The sequence below is a fragment of the Onychomys torridus genome, chromosome 11 (assembly GCF_903995425.1).
Source record: "Onychomys torridus chromosome 11, mOncTor1.1, whole genome shotgun sequence".
NCBI classification, from domain to species: domain Eukaryota; kingdom Metazoa; phylum Chordata; class Mammalia; order Rodentia; family Cricetidae; genus Onychomys; species Onychomys torridus.
This window is the reverse complement of record NC_050453.1, coordinates 76,717,749-76,733,382: the sequence shown is the minus strand read 5'-3', so window position 1 is coordinate 76,733,382 and position 15,634 is coordinate 76,717,749. Positions and strand designations below refer to the sequence as shown.

Sequence of the window (15,634 nt, the reverse complement as noted above, 5' to 3'; positions counted from 1 at the left end):
TTATATATGTTAAAAGTAAACAAATGGTTTCAAATATGACAGAACATTTTTTAATATTGGTACTGCACCAAGGAAGACCATCCTTCCTCCCCTTTATGGTTCATTCAGTGCTGGAGGCTGAATCAAGGGCCTCATGCATGTTAGGAAAAAAACAAAAAACAAAAACAAAACAAAAAAACAAACAAACACCTCTGCCACTTGTGTGTCCCAGATATTTCATATATATATATTGAGCTGAGGATTGAACCCAGGGCCTTGCGCTTACTAGGCAAGAGCTCTACCACTGAGCTAAATCCCCAACCTCATTAATATATTTTAATTTTATTTTTCTTCTCTAAATACTGGCTTGGCGGACTCTCTTTGGTAGAGCTGCATGTGATCTTCCTGATCTCCCTAAGTGAGATCACAGCACTCAGCCACCAAGCCTGGATTCCTTGTTTTTATTAGCATTCACAGAAGCAACTGATAACGTATTTTCTTGTTTTATCCAAGTTTCTGCTGGAATGTTGATAGCATGGCTTAATTAGCCTTCCACTTCTAGCTGGGGTGGTTAATAAGACATTTGGAGACTGGCTGGATTACTATCGTCATCAATAAAATAATAGAAAATTAGCCAGGCTCTCTCAGACATACACAGAGCCTGGGGCAAGAATACAAATGGAGAGCCACATGCTGTAATCTAAATATTTAAAGAGGTGCAAATCAAGCAAAGGATTTACTCAATAAGATGTGCTCAACTCTCCTGGCATGAACAGATTACCTTCAAAGTCACACTGCACCATTCCCAGGTCTGTTCGTGCTGTGGACAGCTCCCTCTTATCCTCAGAAACTGGTGATTTTGATGGTGGCATGACACTTTTAAGTCAAGCAACTTGGACGTGTTGAGAAGGTCATGGTGGAAAAGAGTAATAATACATTTGTAGTCATCTGCCCTGGCCTATGAACACTGCTCCTTTGAAGCAGGATATGGTCTGTGTATTCAGAGATGAATTCCTTCCCCCAGTGGAAGCCCTTGCTGTCTCAGCATATGGAAGACATTGAAGTGTGTATTTTCACCCAGATGTTTTCTAGAAGAATAAAATGTATACAATTTGACCAGTTGGCCAAAGAACCTAGTTATTGATACATATAGAGAAAACCCATAAAATTTATGTTAGACCAGCTTGACTAATTCTTTCCCTGGCTTTTGTGAGTCTGTGGAAGATCCCCATTTACTCATTTAGCAGGAGGAGCTACAGGCATTACTTGTCCTCTGGTCCGGATGAAACAACGTTAGTACAAATAATGGTCTGGATCCAGCCTCAAATGCAAGAGCCTATCACACACAGAACAGTGTGCTGCCCGTGGGAAAGCTGGAGTGGTCACTTTGTAGTACTAAGAACCCACTGGCAGCATCTGTTACCCTCTGCTTTACAGTCTGTTTTTACTCTTCAAGGGCTGTAGCAGGCTTTCAAAGATCACAGATCTGTTTGTTGTCAGGATGGTGTGGCAAACTGCTAGGGTAAACTGATAGCCTGATAAAGACTGGGGCTATGGAACTTCGAGTTTCCTTAATAATAGGATTGAGCTGGGGAGATGGCTCTGTCAGTAAGGTGCTTGTCATTCAGCATGAGGATTTGACTTCAAAACTGTTGGGTGCTGTGGTACCTATTTATAATCTCAGTGTTGTGGTGGTAGAGGTAGCTGGATCCCTGGGGTTCACTGGTCTACCAATCTTGCTCAATTTGCAAGCTCCAGGTTAGAGGAGAGACCCTGTCTGTATTAGTTACTTCCTATTGCTATGGTAAGACACCATGACCAGAGCAATTTACAGAAAAATGAGTTTATTTGGGGCTCACAGTTGAGGGGTTAGGCTCCATGAAGGCAGAGTGGAAGTTACAGACATGTGCATTCAAATCATTGCTTTAAAAACACAGATTTCTTCTCGTTGTGGTGGTGTACACCTTTAATCCCGGCACTTGGAAAGCAGATGAAGGCAGATCTCTGTGAGTTCAAGGCCAGCCTGGGCTACAGAGTTCCAGGAAAGGCACAAAGCCACATAAAGATACCCTGTCTCAAAAAGCAAAAAATAATAAATAAATAAATAAATAGATAGATAGATAGATAGATAGATACAGATTTCACCAGAAAATTGAGATTTCTGACTTTATTTCTAATGACAGAAACTGAATTCCAGACACTGAGGTTGGGCTGTCTCTACTGAAGTTCCAAGTGACCCAGTGGGTGGAGAGATGGCTCAGCTGGAAAAGCACTTGCCTTGTCAAAATGAGGACCTGAGTTCCATCCTCAGAACACTGTTCTATTTGCTTTCTATTGCTATGATAAATACCATGACCAAAAGCCATTGAGGAGGAACAGGTTTATTTCATCTCATCTTCTAGGTTAACAGTCCATCACTGAGGGAATAAAGTCAGAAACTCAAGCTTACTGTCTTGTTTTCCATGGCATGCTCAGCCTGCATGCTTCTGTAACCCAAAGATGGCCCTTTGCACAGTGGGCTAGGCCCCCCCAAGCCAGTCATTAATTAAGAAAATGCCCACAAGTGCTTCATACAGGCCAATCTGATAGAGGTATGTTCTAAATTTGGGATCCCTCTTGTTAGATGACCCAGTCTGTGTCAAGCGGACAAAAACTAAAGTAAATAACTAACCAACACACTGATGTGGAAAGAAGGCTTGGTGTGCTGGCAAGCACTTGTCTCAGTGCTGGGGAGACAAATAAAGATGCATTTCTGGTGCTCACTTGCCAGGCAGCCTAGCCTTATTAGTGAAAGTCAAGTCCTGAGGAGAAGTGTTGTTTCAAAAAATATAGTGGGCAGAGCCTGAAGAACAACACTGAAAGTTGAACTTTCTCACCTATATGCACGCATGTGTGTGCATACACTCACACATTTAGATTCAAATCAATATGCTAAAATATTTCTCTACACTTTTATTATTTATTGTCTGTGGATATGTGCTTTTTATAGTTCATCTGAGGAGGTCAGACGGCAGCTTGCAAGAGTCCGTACTGTATTTCCATAATTCATCAACTCTGGTTGCATTCCAAAGAAGCGCTGTCCCTTCTGATGGCCATGACATTTCTATGTGGCTCAGTGACACCCAGCTTCGTTACATTTCAGAGGAGACTGAAAAAGAAGAAAATAGCTCACAACCATTGTTGGAGATGGTCCATCCCAAAAGTGACTGGCAGAGCAAAGACAAGAATATGCATTTAAATTGAACTAGAGAAAAATTTAGTAACAGAGAGAGGAACTCGTTGTCATCAAAGTAGGACCAAAGATCAGAAAAAAAGAGGGCAGGTCTGAGACAAAAGGGGGTGATGAGGCCAAAGGAAAAGAGTGGAGGGTTTGCAAGCATTTCACATCAAAGAAGGCTTTTTCCTGCAATTTTTCCAGCTGCAGCCTGTCTGTGACACCAGAAATCCCATCAGATTCCTGGGGAGAGAGGATATTCTCCAAAGCTAGTTGTGAGTAGAATTTTTGCTCTACCTGGTTTCACCAGAGCCTAAGATCAAAGAAAGACTCTCTGTGCAGCTCAAGAGGAGAAGCAAGTGAACGGATGATAAAGTTGTCAAAAAGCACAAGGCAGGCGCAGAGTGAGAAGGAAATTGCTCATCATACTTTTTGATCCAAGCCAACAAGTGTTTTGATCTACTATGCTTGAATGACTTACTCAGAATCGAGGATGCTGGAGAGGTACCTCAGCAGATAGAGTGTGTGCTGCACAAACAAACACACTTGAATTCCATCTCCCTATCTTGCGGGAAAAGTCAGCTAGCCACAGGGGCATAAGCTTGTGCTCCAACACTAGGGAGATGTAAATGGAAAGGTCTTGGGAGCTCTTTGGCTACCCAATCACACCAAATTAGTAAGTGCTAGGTCCAGTGAGGTGTCTCAAAAAGTAAGGTGAAGGTAGACTGAGGAAGCCACACAATGTTGAATATTGGCCTGCACATACATGTCCATCTGTACACACATGTGCATATACATAAACACATACACATACAAAATGAATATGATAAGCCTTCAAAGACAATTTAATTTATAATATTTCAAAGATAAACTCATTAAATTGCTATAGAAAACATCATGAATAGGAATATTAGCACCTTTGATAGTAAAAATTAAAATAAAAGTGTCTTATATCAAGCTAATTTTAAAACACATTCGGGTACAGGAAAGTGAGAAATCCCTGCCGTAGACCTTGAATGTTTTCTGATGACATCCTTAAACTTTTGGGTGGTAGAAGCTAGCAGTCTGTTTGTACATTCCAATGGGTTTTACCTGATCGCTAGGATCTTAGGTCAGACACCAGTGAACAATGGATCGCTACAGCTACTGGGGTGGGGGACAACTAAAGAGAGCCCAGACCTGCAAGAGTCCCACTCCGCACACTAGAAGAAGTTAAAAATCAGCCTTGTAGAGTGGCAGACACAGCTATGCCATTTTCCGGAGAAACTCAGTTCACAGAGTCAAGGAGAAAACCCCAAGTGGGAACTTGAACATCTGTCACATTTACCTAAACAAGTCAGTAGAACAGTTTACCAGAAATCAATTTCAGTTCTTGCAAATGGTAGCTTCCATAATTTATTGTCATAAATCATACACAAGTGTGACTTGGCCAGAGAGATACTTCCAAGCAAAATTTTAACTTTTACTATCAAATCCTTCATAAATCATATAAAAATAAAATATAAATGACCTGAGATTGTGATTACTAATACAGAATTCATATTTTTTTGAGCTAAGGATCGAACCCAGGGCCTTGTGCTTGCTAGGCAAGCACTCTACCACTGAACTAAATCTCCAACCCCTCATATTTCTTTATTAAGGCAGCATATATGGTCTTGGGAAATATTTAGAGAAATTAATGCTGTATCTGACAGAAAATTATCAATACATGAAGCAGAGTTTTCCACCCTGACTACTTGAAAATGAACTAAGTATCCAATTCATAGTAGCAATATAGTATCAAATTCTCTATGGAAAAATCAAAAAATGAATGGCATTCGTCCCCTGGGACCCCATCCACTTTCAGGAGGTTTTAATTTTCATATTTTTCTAAATAAATTTAAATATTCTCTGCTAATATAAAAAAGCTAAAAATATAAATCAAGTATGAAATGTATGTTCATGGTCAAGCATCCCTCAGTATAATTTTGATTTTCTCTTCTCAGCTGGATTCAGTCTGTTCCCCTGTGAACATAGGAGCATGCTAGGGAGTGCAATGATAAGTCAGTTTTGTTGAGGGATAAATGTAACTGTGGTGACTGTCCTTCCCACATTCATTCTGCTGCCGTGATAAAACACTCTGACAAAGCAACTCGGGTCAGGAAGGGTGCATTTGACTTACACTTCCAGGTCACAACCCATCATTGAGGGGGTCAGGGCAGGAACTCAATCTGGAACTTGAACAGGAACTTGGCTCTGGCTTCCATTTAGCCAGCTTTCTTACAATGCCAAGACCTACTTCTTAGGTATAGTACTACCAACAGTGGGCCCTCCCACACAAATAAACAACCAAAACAATCTCTCTTAAATATAGCAACAGGCCAATCTGATCCCAGCAATCCCACAGTTAAGAATCCTCAGAATAATGCTAGACTGTGTCAATTTTAAAGCCAAAGCTAAGAAACTGACTACTAACTTGTCAGTGCTTTCTTAAAGCTGTCTACAATAAAGAGTTGGGGTTCCCAATATATTGTGCACCCTAATAAACTTAGGCTTTTAGCAGCAGTTCAGCTAAGATCCATTTGGATGAGGACACAGGGTCTTCCAGTCTGAGGAAACAAGATCAGCTGAGGAACTGGCGAGGTGAGGTCGCTGTGCCTGGTTCTGCTTCTCTCATCTTTCAGCGTTCACCCCAATACCTGGCTCCCGTTTTGTTTGTTTGTTTGTTTGTTTGTTTCATTAATAAGACCTGTTAAGATTTGTGTTACAAAGAGTTCTTCGTTTCTTTTTTTTTTCTTTATTATTATGTGTTTTAAATTTTATACATCAGCCATGGGTTCCCCTGTCCTCCCCCCTCCCACCCCCACCCCCACCTTCCCCCCAGCCATTCCCCTCCATTCCAATCTCCTCCAGGATCAAGGCACCCCTGGGGATTCATTTAAACCTGGTGGATTCAGTACAGGTAGGTCCTGTCACCTACTTCCAGACTGAGCAAAGTGTCCCTGTGTAAGCCCAAGGTTCCAAACAGCCAGCTCCTGCACTAAGGACAGATCCTGGTCCCACAGACTGGGTGCCTCCCAAGCAGATCAAGCTATTCAGTTGTCTCACTTATCCAGAGGGCCTGATCCAGCTGGGGGCTCCACAGCCTTTGGTTCATAATTCATGTGCTTCCATTCATTTGGCTATTTGTCCCTGTGCTTTTTGCAATCATGGATTCAACAATTCACGCTCTTGCAGACCTTCCTCTTTCTCAACAGTTGGACACCTGGAGCTCCACCTGGGGCCTGGCTGAGGATCTCTGCATCCACTTCCATCAGTTATTGGATGAGAGTTCCAGCACAAGAGTTAGGGTGTTTAGTCATCTGATCACCAGACTAGGTCAGATCAGGCAATCTCTCGACCACGGCCAGCAGTCTACAGAGGATGTATCATTGTGGATTTTTGGGGATCTCTCCAGCACTCTGCCTATTCCTGTTCTCATGTGGTCTTCATTTACCCTGGTCTGTTATTCCTTGTTCTCACTTTCTGTTCTTGATCCTGCTGGGATCTCCTGCTCCCCTAAGCTTTCTTTCCCTCAAATCTTGCCCTTCATTACTCCCACTGTCGTCCAGGTTGTTCATGTAGATCTCATCCATTTCTCTGACACTGGGTGATCCCTGGGTCTTTCCTAGGGTCCCGTTTTCTAGGTAGCCTCCCTGGAGTTGTGTAGCAGGCTAGTCATCTTTGTTTTACATCTAGTATCCTCCTATGAGTGTGTACATACCATGTTTGTCCTTCTGAGTCTGGGTTACCTCACTCAGGATGATTTTTTCTAAATCCATCCATTTGCCTGCAAACCTCATGATGTCATTGTTTTTCTCTGCTAAGTAGTACTCCATTGTGTATATGTACCATATTTTATTTATCCATTCTTCAATTGAAGGGCATCTAGGTTGTTTCCAGGTTCTGGCTATTACAAACAAAGCTGATATGATCATAGTTCACCAAATGCCCTTGTGGTATGATTGAACATTCCTTGGGTATATGCCCAAGAGTGGTATAGCTGGGTCTTGGGGGAGATGGATTCCCAATTTTCTAAGGAAGCGCCATATTGATTTCCAAAGTGGCTATACAAGCTTGCATTCCCACCAGCAGTGGAGGAGAGTTCCCCTTGCTCCACATCCTCTCCAGCATAAGCTGTCTTCTGTGTTTTTGATCTTAGCCATTCTGACAGGTGTAAGGTGGTATCTCAGAGTCATTTTGATTTGCATTTCCTCGATAATTAGGGATGTTGATCAATTCCTTAAATGTCTTTCAGCCATTTGAACTTCCTCTGTGGAGAATTCTCTGTTTAGTTCTATAGCCCATTTCTTAATTGGACTGTTTGGGCATTTTGATGTCTAATTTCTTGAGTTCTTTATATATTCTGGATATCAGCCTTCTGTTAGATGTGGGGTTGGTGAAGACCTTTTCCCATTCTGTAGGCTGTCGCTTTGTCTTGTTGACCGTGTCCTTTGTTCTACAAAAGCTCCTCAGTTTCAACAGGTCCCATTGATTGATTGTTTCTCTCAGTGTCTGTGCTACTGGTATTATATTTAGAAAGTGATCTCCAGTGCCAATGCATTCACAAGTCTTCCTACTTTCTCTACTATCAGGTTCAGAGTAGCTGGATTTATGTTGAGGTCTTTGATCCACTTGGATTTAAGTTTTGTGCATGGTGACAGATATGGATCTATGTGCAGCCTTCTACACATTGACATCCAGTTATGCCAACACTATTTGTCTTTTCCATTGTACATTTTTGGCTTCTTTGTCAAAAATTATATGTTCATAGGTGTGCAGGTTAATGTCAGAGTCTTCAATTCAATTACATTGGTCCACATGTCAGTTTTTATGCAGTACCAAGCTGTTTTTATTATAGTAGCTCTATGGTAGAGCTTGAGGTCGGGGGTTGTGATGCCTCCAGAGGTTGCTTTATTGTACAGGATTCTTTTGGCTATCCTGGGTTATGTGTTTTTCCATATGAAGTTGAGTATTATTCTTTCCAGATCTATGAAGAATTGTGTTGGTAATTTGATGGGGATTGCGTTGAATCTGTAGATTGCTTTTGGTAAGATCGCCATTTTTACTATGTTAATCCTGCCTATCCATGAGCATGGGAGATCTTTCCATTTTCTGACATCTTCTTCAATTTCTTTTTTCAGAGACTTAAAGTTCTTGTCATACAGTTCCTTCACATGCTTAGTTAGTGTAACGCCAACGTATTTTATGTCATATGTGGCTATTGTAAAGGGTGATGTATCTCTGATTTCCTTCTCAGCCTGTTTGTCTACTGTATATAGGAGGGCTACTGATTTTTTTAGTTGATCTTGTATCCTGCAATGTTGCTGAAGGTTTTTATTAGCTGTATCAGTTCCTTGGTTGAATTTTTGGGGCCACTCATGTATACTAACATGTCATCTGCAAATAGGGAGAGCTTGACTTCTTCCTTTCCAATTTGTATCCCCTTAATCTCTTTATGTTGTCTTATAGCTCTGGCTAGAACTTCAAGTACTATATTGAATAAGTATGGGGAGAGGGGACAGCCTTGCCTTGTTCCTGATTTTAGTGGTATTGCTTTGAGTTTCTCTCCATTTAATTTGATGTTGGCTGTTGGCTTGTTGTAGATTGCCTTTATTATGTTTAGGTATGTTCCCTGTATTCCTGATTGCTCCAAGACCTTTATCATGAAGGGGTGTTGGATTTTGTCAAATGCCTTTTCTGCATCTAGTGAGATGACCATGTGGTTTCTTTCTTTGAGTTTGTTTATATGGTGTATTAAAATGACAGAATTTCATATGTTGTACCACCCTTGCATTCTGGGATGAAGCCTACTTGATCATGGTGGATAATTGTTTTGATGTGTTCTTGGAGTCTGTTTGCCAGAATTTTATTGGGTATTTTTGCACCAATGTTCACGAGGGAGATCGGTCTGTAGTTCTCTTTCTTTGTTGCATCTTTGTTTGGTTTAGGAATCAGGGTAATTGTAGCCTCATAGAAGGAGTTTGGTAATATACCTTCTGCTTCTATTGTGTGGAACAATTTAAAGATTATTGGTATTAAGTCTTGTTTGAAGATCTGGTAGAATTCTGCATTGAAACCATCAGGTCCAGGGCTATTTTGGGTTGGGGACTTTTAATGACTGATTCTATTTCCTTGGGGGTTATTGGACTATTTAAATGTTTTATCTATCTGGTCTTGATTTAACTTAGGTATGTGGTACCTATCCAGATTATTATCCATTTCTTTTAGATTGTCCAGTTTTGTGGAGCAGAGGTTTTTGAAGTATGACCTGATGATTCTCTGGATTTCCTCATTGTCTGTTGTTATGTCCCCCTTTTCATTTCTGATTTTGTTAATTTGGATGCTCTCTCTCTGTCTTTTGGTTAGTTTGGATAAGGGCTTGTCTATCTTGTTGATCTTCTCAAAGAACCAACTCTTTGTTTCATTAATCCTTTGTATTGTTCTCTTTATTTCTATCTTATTGATTTCAGCTTTCAATTTGATAATTTCCTGGCATCTGTTCCTCCTGGGAGACTTTGCTTCTTCCTGTTCAAGGGCTTTCAGGTGTACTGTCAAGTCACTAGCATGATATTTCTCCAGCTTCTTTATGTGGGCATTCAGTGCTATGAATTTCCCTCTTAGCTCTGCTTTCATAGTATCCCATAAGTTTGGGTATGTGGTGTATTCATTTTCATTGATCTCTAGGAAGTCTTTAATTTCTTTCTTTATTTCTTCCTTAACCCATTGGTGATTCAGTTGAGCATTACTCAGTTTCCATGAGATTGTAGGATTTCTGTAGTTTTTTTCTGTTGTTGAAATCTAACTTTAAACCATGGTGGTCTGATAGAACACAGGAGCTTATTTCCAATTGTTTTGTATCTGTTGAGATTTGCTTTGTGGCCAAGTATGTGGTCGATTTTAGAGAAGGTTCCATGGGGTGCTGAGAAGAAGGTATATTCTTTTTTGTTTGGGTGGAATGTTCTGTAGATATCTATTAAGTCCTTTTGAGCCATAACATCAGTTAAGTCCATTATGTCTCTGTTAAGTTTCAATTTGGCCGATCTATCCAGAGGTGAAATTGGGGTGTTGAAGTCTCCCACTATTAATGTGTGGGGTTTTATATGTGATTTAAGCTTTAGTAATGTTTCTTTTACATATGTGGATGCCCTTTTGTTTGGGGCATAAATGTTCAGAATTGAGACTTCATCTTGGTGGATCTTTCCTACGATGAGCATATAATGTCCTTCATCATCTCTTTTGATTGATTTTAGTTTGAAGTCCATTTTGCTGGATATTAGGATGGCTACACCAGCTTGCTTCTTAAGACCATTTGATTGGAAAGTCTTTTCCCAGCCTTTTATTCTTAGGAGGTGTCTGTCTTTGAATTTGAGGTGTGTTTCTTGTATACAGCAGAAAGATGGGTCCTATTTTCATATCCATTCTGTTAGTCTGTGTCTTTTTATAGGTGAATTACTTCCATTGATATTAAGGGATATTAATGACCAGTGATTGTTTGTTCCTGTTGTTATTTTTATTTTTGGGTGGTAGTGTGTGTGTACTTCTCTTCTTTGGGGTTTGCTGCTGTGGTGTTATCTTTTGCCTGTGTTTTCATGGGTGTATCTGCCTTCCTTAGGTTGGAATTTTCCTTCTAGTGCTTTCTGTAGGGCTGGGTTTGTGGATAAATATTGTTTAAATCTGGTTTTATCTTGGAAGGTCTTGTTCACTCCATCTATGATGACTGAAAATTTTGCTGGGTATATTAGTCTAGGCTGGCATCCACGATCCTTTAGTGTCTGCATTATATCTGTCCAGGTCCTTCTGGCTTTCAAAGTCTCCATTGAGAAATCAGGTGTTATTCTGATGGGTTTGCCTTTATAAGTCACTTGGCCTTTTTCCTTTACTGCCCTTAATATTCTTTCTTTATTCTGTACATTTAGTTGTTTAATTATTATGTGGCGAGGGGACTTTTTTGTGGGGTCTAGTCTGTTTGGTGTTTCATAGGCTTCTTGTATCTTCATAGGCATTTCCTTCTTTAAGTTGGGAGAGTTTTCTTCTATGATCTTGTTAAATATATTTTCTGTGCCTTTGAGTGGTATTCTTCTCCTTCCTCTATCCCTATTATTCGTAGGTTTGGTCTTTTCATGGTGTCCCAAATTTCTTGGACATTTTGGGTCATGACTTTGTTGGTTTTAGTGTTTTCTTTGACTTATTTATCTATTTCTTCTACTGCATCTTCAATACCAGAGATCTTCTCTTCCATCTCTTACATTCTGTTGGTTATACTTGCCTCTGAAGTTCCTGTTTGTTTACTCAGATTTTCTATTTCCCACATTCCTTCTGCTAATGTCTTCTTCATTTTTTCTATTTCCCTCTTCAGATCTTGGATTGTCTCCTTTGCTTTTTCATGATTTTCATTCAAGGATTTATTGTTTTCTTCCTATTTAATTGTCCTTTCTTCTAGTTTTTTATAGCGTTCTTCCCATTTTTTGTTTGTCTGTTCCTCTACTTTATTTTTGATTTCTTCTATATAAGGCTCTAGCCTCTTCATGATGTTACTTATAAGGTTGTTTTCTTCTTCTTCTTCCATTCTGTGATGTTCAGATCTATTTGTTGGAGAAGGGCTAGGTTCTGGTGATCCTGTATTGCTCTTTATTTTGTTGTATGTACTTCTGCCTTGACGTCTGCCCATCTCCTCTTGTGTTAGTTCTTGGTCTTATCAGTGTACTTGGTCCAGAGAGAGTTGACAGATTTAGGGAGCCTCTCTCTGGTCCAGATGAGAGTGCTGGCCGGATAGGAGCTAAGGGGCTGGACTCTGAGTCTCAAGAAGTCCCTGGGGGTCTCCTTATCTTGTCCAGATGGGAGCTCCTCTTGTCCAGATGGGAGTTCCTCTGGTCTCTGGTCCAGATGGGAGTTCCAGGGCAGGATGGAAGCTTGGGGGAGGGGTCTCCAGCAGATGGGTGTTGGGGCAGGGTGTGGAGACTGCAGTGTCTGCCTGCAGTCTTGCAGAAGGGGAGCCTTCCCGCAGGGCCCACCAATTGGCAGGAAACTGGGGCCAAGTTGGTCAGGTCCTCCTGGAGTGGCCTGTGTCCAGTGTTGAGACCCAGGGGCAGTTGCCCAGGCACTCACCTCTGGTCCAGATGGGAGTTCTGGGGCGGAAGGAACCCTCATTTCTTTACTATAGGCTGTTAACCAGCTGGATGGCTGTCATGGTATCTTGCATCATCACCACGGACATGTGATTCACTTGTTCCACCTGGAAATATCACCCAGTAGCTTCAGCTATTTTGGGTCCATGAAAATCATGTGCCAATTTTTTTTGCTTCTGTATATTATGTTTGTCTTGCTGTGATGCAGCCTGTAAGATGTGTCTCACATGATCTCCCAACTTCCTACCTCCCAGTCCAGTCACCTGCCATTTGTCCATTTCCTCAGATCTTCAGTACATTAAACCTGTTTTCCTGTTCTTGTGTCTTTGGCAGCATTGCAAGAGTGTCTAAGTCACAACCATACAGTTCTAAGGCCTTCTACACTGTGTCCCACCTATCCAGGTGTTTTGCTCTGGGGCCACTATGAGTCCCAGGCAATTCTAACAGCCTTGCAGCATAATGGATATAAAAACCAGGGTATAAGTTCTCCCTTAGCTACTTTACATATTGGTAGGGCAGAATACCCAGACAGAAGAAACTTAAGGAAGAATGGGTTTATGTTGGCTCATAGTTTGGGGCATAGTCCATCATGGCCAAGAAGGCATGACAGCAGGAACTGAGGCAGCTGATCATCCTGCATCCACAGTCAAGAAGCAGAGAGGGTCAATTGCTACATACTGCTTGCCTTCCCCCTCTTTATTCAGTCCAAGACCCCACCGTTGAATGGAACTACCTTAATTAAACCAGTCTAGAAACCATCTCTCAGAAATGCTCAAGGACTTGCTCTTCAGGGATTTTATTTTCGTTCTGTTCAGTTGACCATCAGTATTAACCATCACTAGTGCTTTCTTCCTCCTGAGGTACCCTGCAGAGGATCAGAAAGGAAACCCCACCAAGTCTCTTTCTAAATCCTGCACACAACATTACAGATTGTTCTCCCCTCTGTGAAGCATAAGATTACAGTTTTGGTGCATTCAGTGTTCTTCATATTTTCCTTCTGTACTATTTCTACCTAAATGTTTTGGGCAAGAATCTTATTATTGAAAATACAATGCTCTTTTATTCTCCTTCAGCCTTTTCAAGAATATTTTCTGTGTGAAGCAGAGGATTAAGGGGTTTCTTTGAAAAATGAAAGGTGGTTAACAAAAAATGATGAGAATAAACTTACCATTAGCTGCTCAAACTTATAAAAATAGAAGTATCTTTATAATACTTTTACCTTGTCAATTTAATTCTTGTAACATTCACAAATTAAATCTGCAAAGTACTTGGATGCTGTGGTAAAACAACAGTATCTCTGTAAATAAGTTCTCAATATTTCCATGTGTAATTTTTTTAATGTTTTCAAGATTTATTAAACTATTTTAATAAAATCAGTAAATTCCTTAATTCATATTAGACAGATCTAGACTTGAACAAAGATATTAAAACTTAGATGGGTTTGCTACCTAAAGTGTGTGTGTGTGTGTGTGTGTGTGTGTGTATGTGTGTGTGTGTGTGTGTGTGTGTGTGTGTGTGTGTATGTGTGTGTGTGTGTATGTGTGTGTGTGTGTGTGTGTGTGTGTGTGTGTGTGTGTGTGTGTATGTGTGTGTGTGTGTGTGTGTGTGTGTGTGTGTGTGTGTGTTCATTTTAAGGCAAATGAACTACAGAGTGCTTCTGAACTTAGGATTCTGTACTGCAATTCAGCTTACTGGTAGAATAAACATAATGCTTCTTACAATCAATAATACTCATTTTTGAAAAGACAAAGAATAAAATTACATTTTGTTGTTATTTAAAATATGTCAATAAAGAAGAAAATAAATAAAAAATATACAGAATGAGTGGGAAAATATTTTCTTGATATGGGAGTCAAGATCACTACTTTGTGTAATTGTAAAATATAAGATTATTGTTGTTTGCATGCTTTGTTTCCAGAAAGTTCCATATTATTAGTGTTCAAAATTCTTTAAATTGTTTTTGCTTGTTCTTAGAAATTTTTGTCCAGAAAAATGAAGTAAAAAAAAAATACAGAAATAAATGTGAAGAATAACGTGTTTTGTGCCTGTCCTATGATTGCACATCTCAAATTCCAAGAAATGACCTAGAAAGCATACACAAATATCTGGCTAGAATAAAATAAGCACTTCAAGTTTAAATATAGATGAAAGCATCATAATTACATTTAGAAAGTAAAGCAGAAGGAAAAGTAATAAACAGATATGGCCCCCTCTTAGTAGGAAACATTTAAAATTCTTCATAAATTTTAAAAATGCACATCTAGCCCCAATATATTATTAGTATATTATATGACTAATGATGGAGGAATATGAGAGCAGATGCTCTGGTCAGGAGAACATATCCTCCTCTAAGTTTGTAAACTTAAGAGAGAGGAGGAGGAAGGATGGGGAGGCAATAGAGGAGACAGAGGAAAGAGAAAATGAGAAAAGAGGAGACAGAGGAAAGAGAAAATGAGAAAAGAGGAGACAGAGGAGGGAGAAGACAGTGGACGGAGAGAAAAGAGATACAAGGGTGAAGGGATCCTAGGTAATGAAGCTTTTCAAAGCAAGGGAGAAAACCCGGTAGCTGGTTCTGATGGTGAGGCAAATGAGAGGACAGTTGCTATTCTCTTGTCTTGCACAGCAGGAGCAGTGTTCCCAACAGATATTTTCTTCTTTACTATTTCTATCATAAATTATTTGTGTTAATTTTCTGAAAATACACATAGTAAAAAGCTAACATCCTGTAGTTATCCCAGACATTTACCATTAAAATGTAGTTCTGTGCCTAGACGTAGACATGTATGTGTAGAGGTGTGGGGATTGCACGCACACACGGGTTGATATGCCATGTTGTGCCTATGGAGGTGAAAAGACAACTGTCAATAGTTGTTCACTTTTCACCTTGGGACAGGGGCTTTCTTGCTATAGCTGCCATGGTGTTTACTCCAGACTAGCTGATTGGTGAGATTCTGGATGATTCCTCTGCCCTGCCCTACCATCCATTCTTAGCAGTACTGGGATCACAGATACCACTATCTATCTCATCTGGCTTGCTTTTTTGTTGCTGTTGTTTTGTTTTATTTTGTTTTTTGACAGGGGTTCTAGGAATCAAAGTTGGGTCCTTGAGCCTGTCTGTATGGCTAGTGTTTTTACCCCTGAGCATCTCCTGGCCCTGGTGTGCACAACTTTCCCATAGCTGAAATCATACTTCACAACCAACAGTAATTCTTATACTTTCATTCACTTTCTATTTTACCATAAATATTTAATAATTGTCATGCTAACAGTTCCAGAATGCTGATTATTCTTTGCT

At 40.2% G+C, this 15,634-nt stretch overlaps 1 protein-coding gene across 2 annotated transcripts in view; it reads left to right on the top strand.

The window, feature by feature from the left end:
• Cntnap5 (contactin associated protein family member 5) overlaps positions 1-15,634 on the top strand; it is a 902,127-nt gene that overhangs the window by 419,254 nt on the left and 467,239 nt on the right. The gene's annotated exons all lie outside the window — the stretch shown is intronic.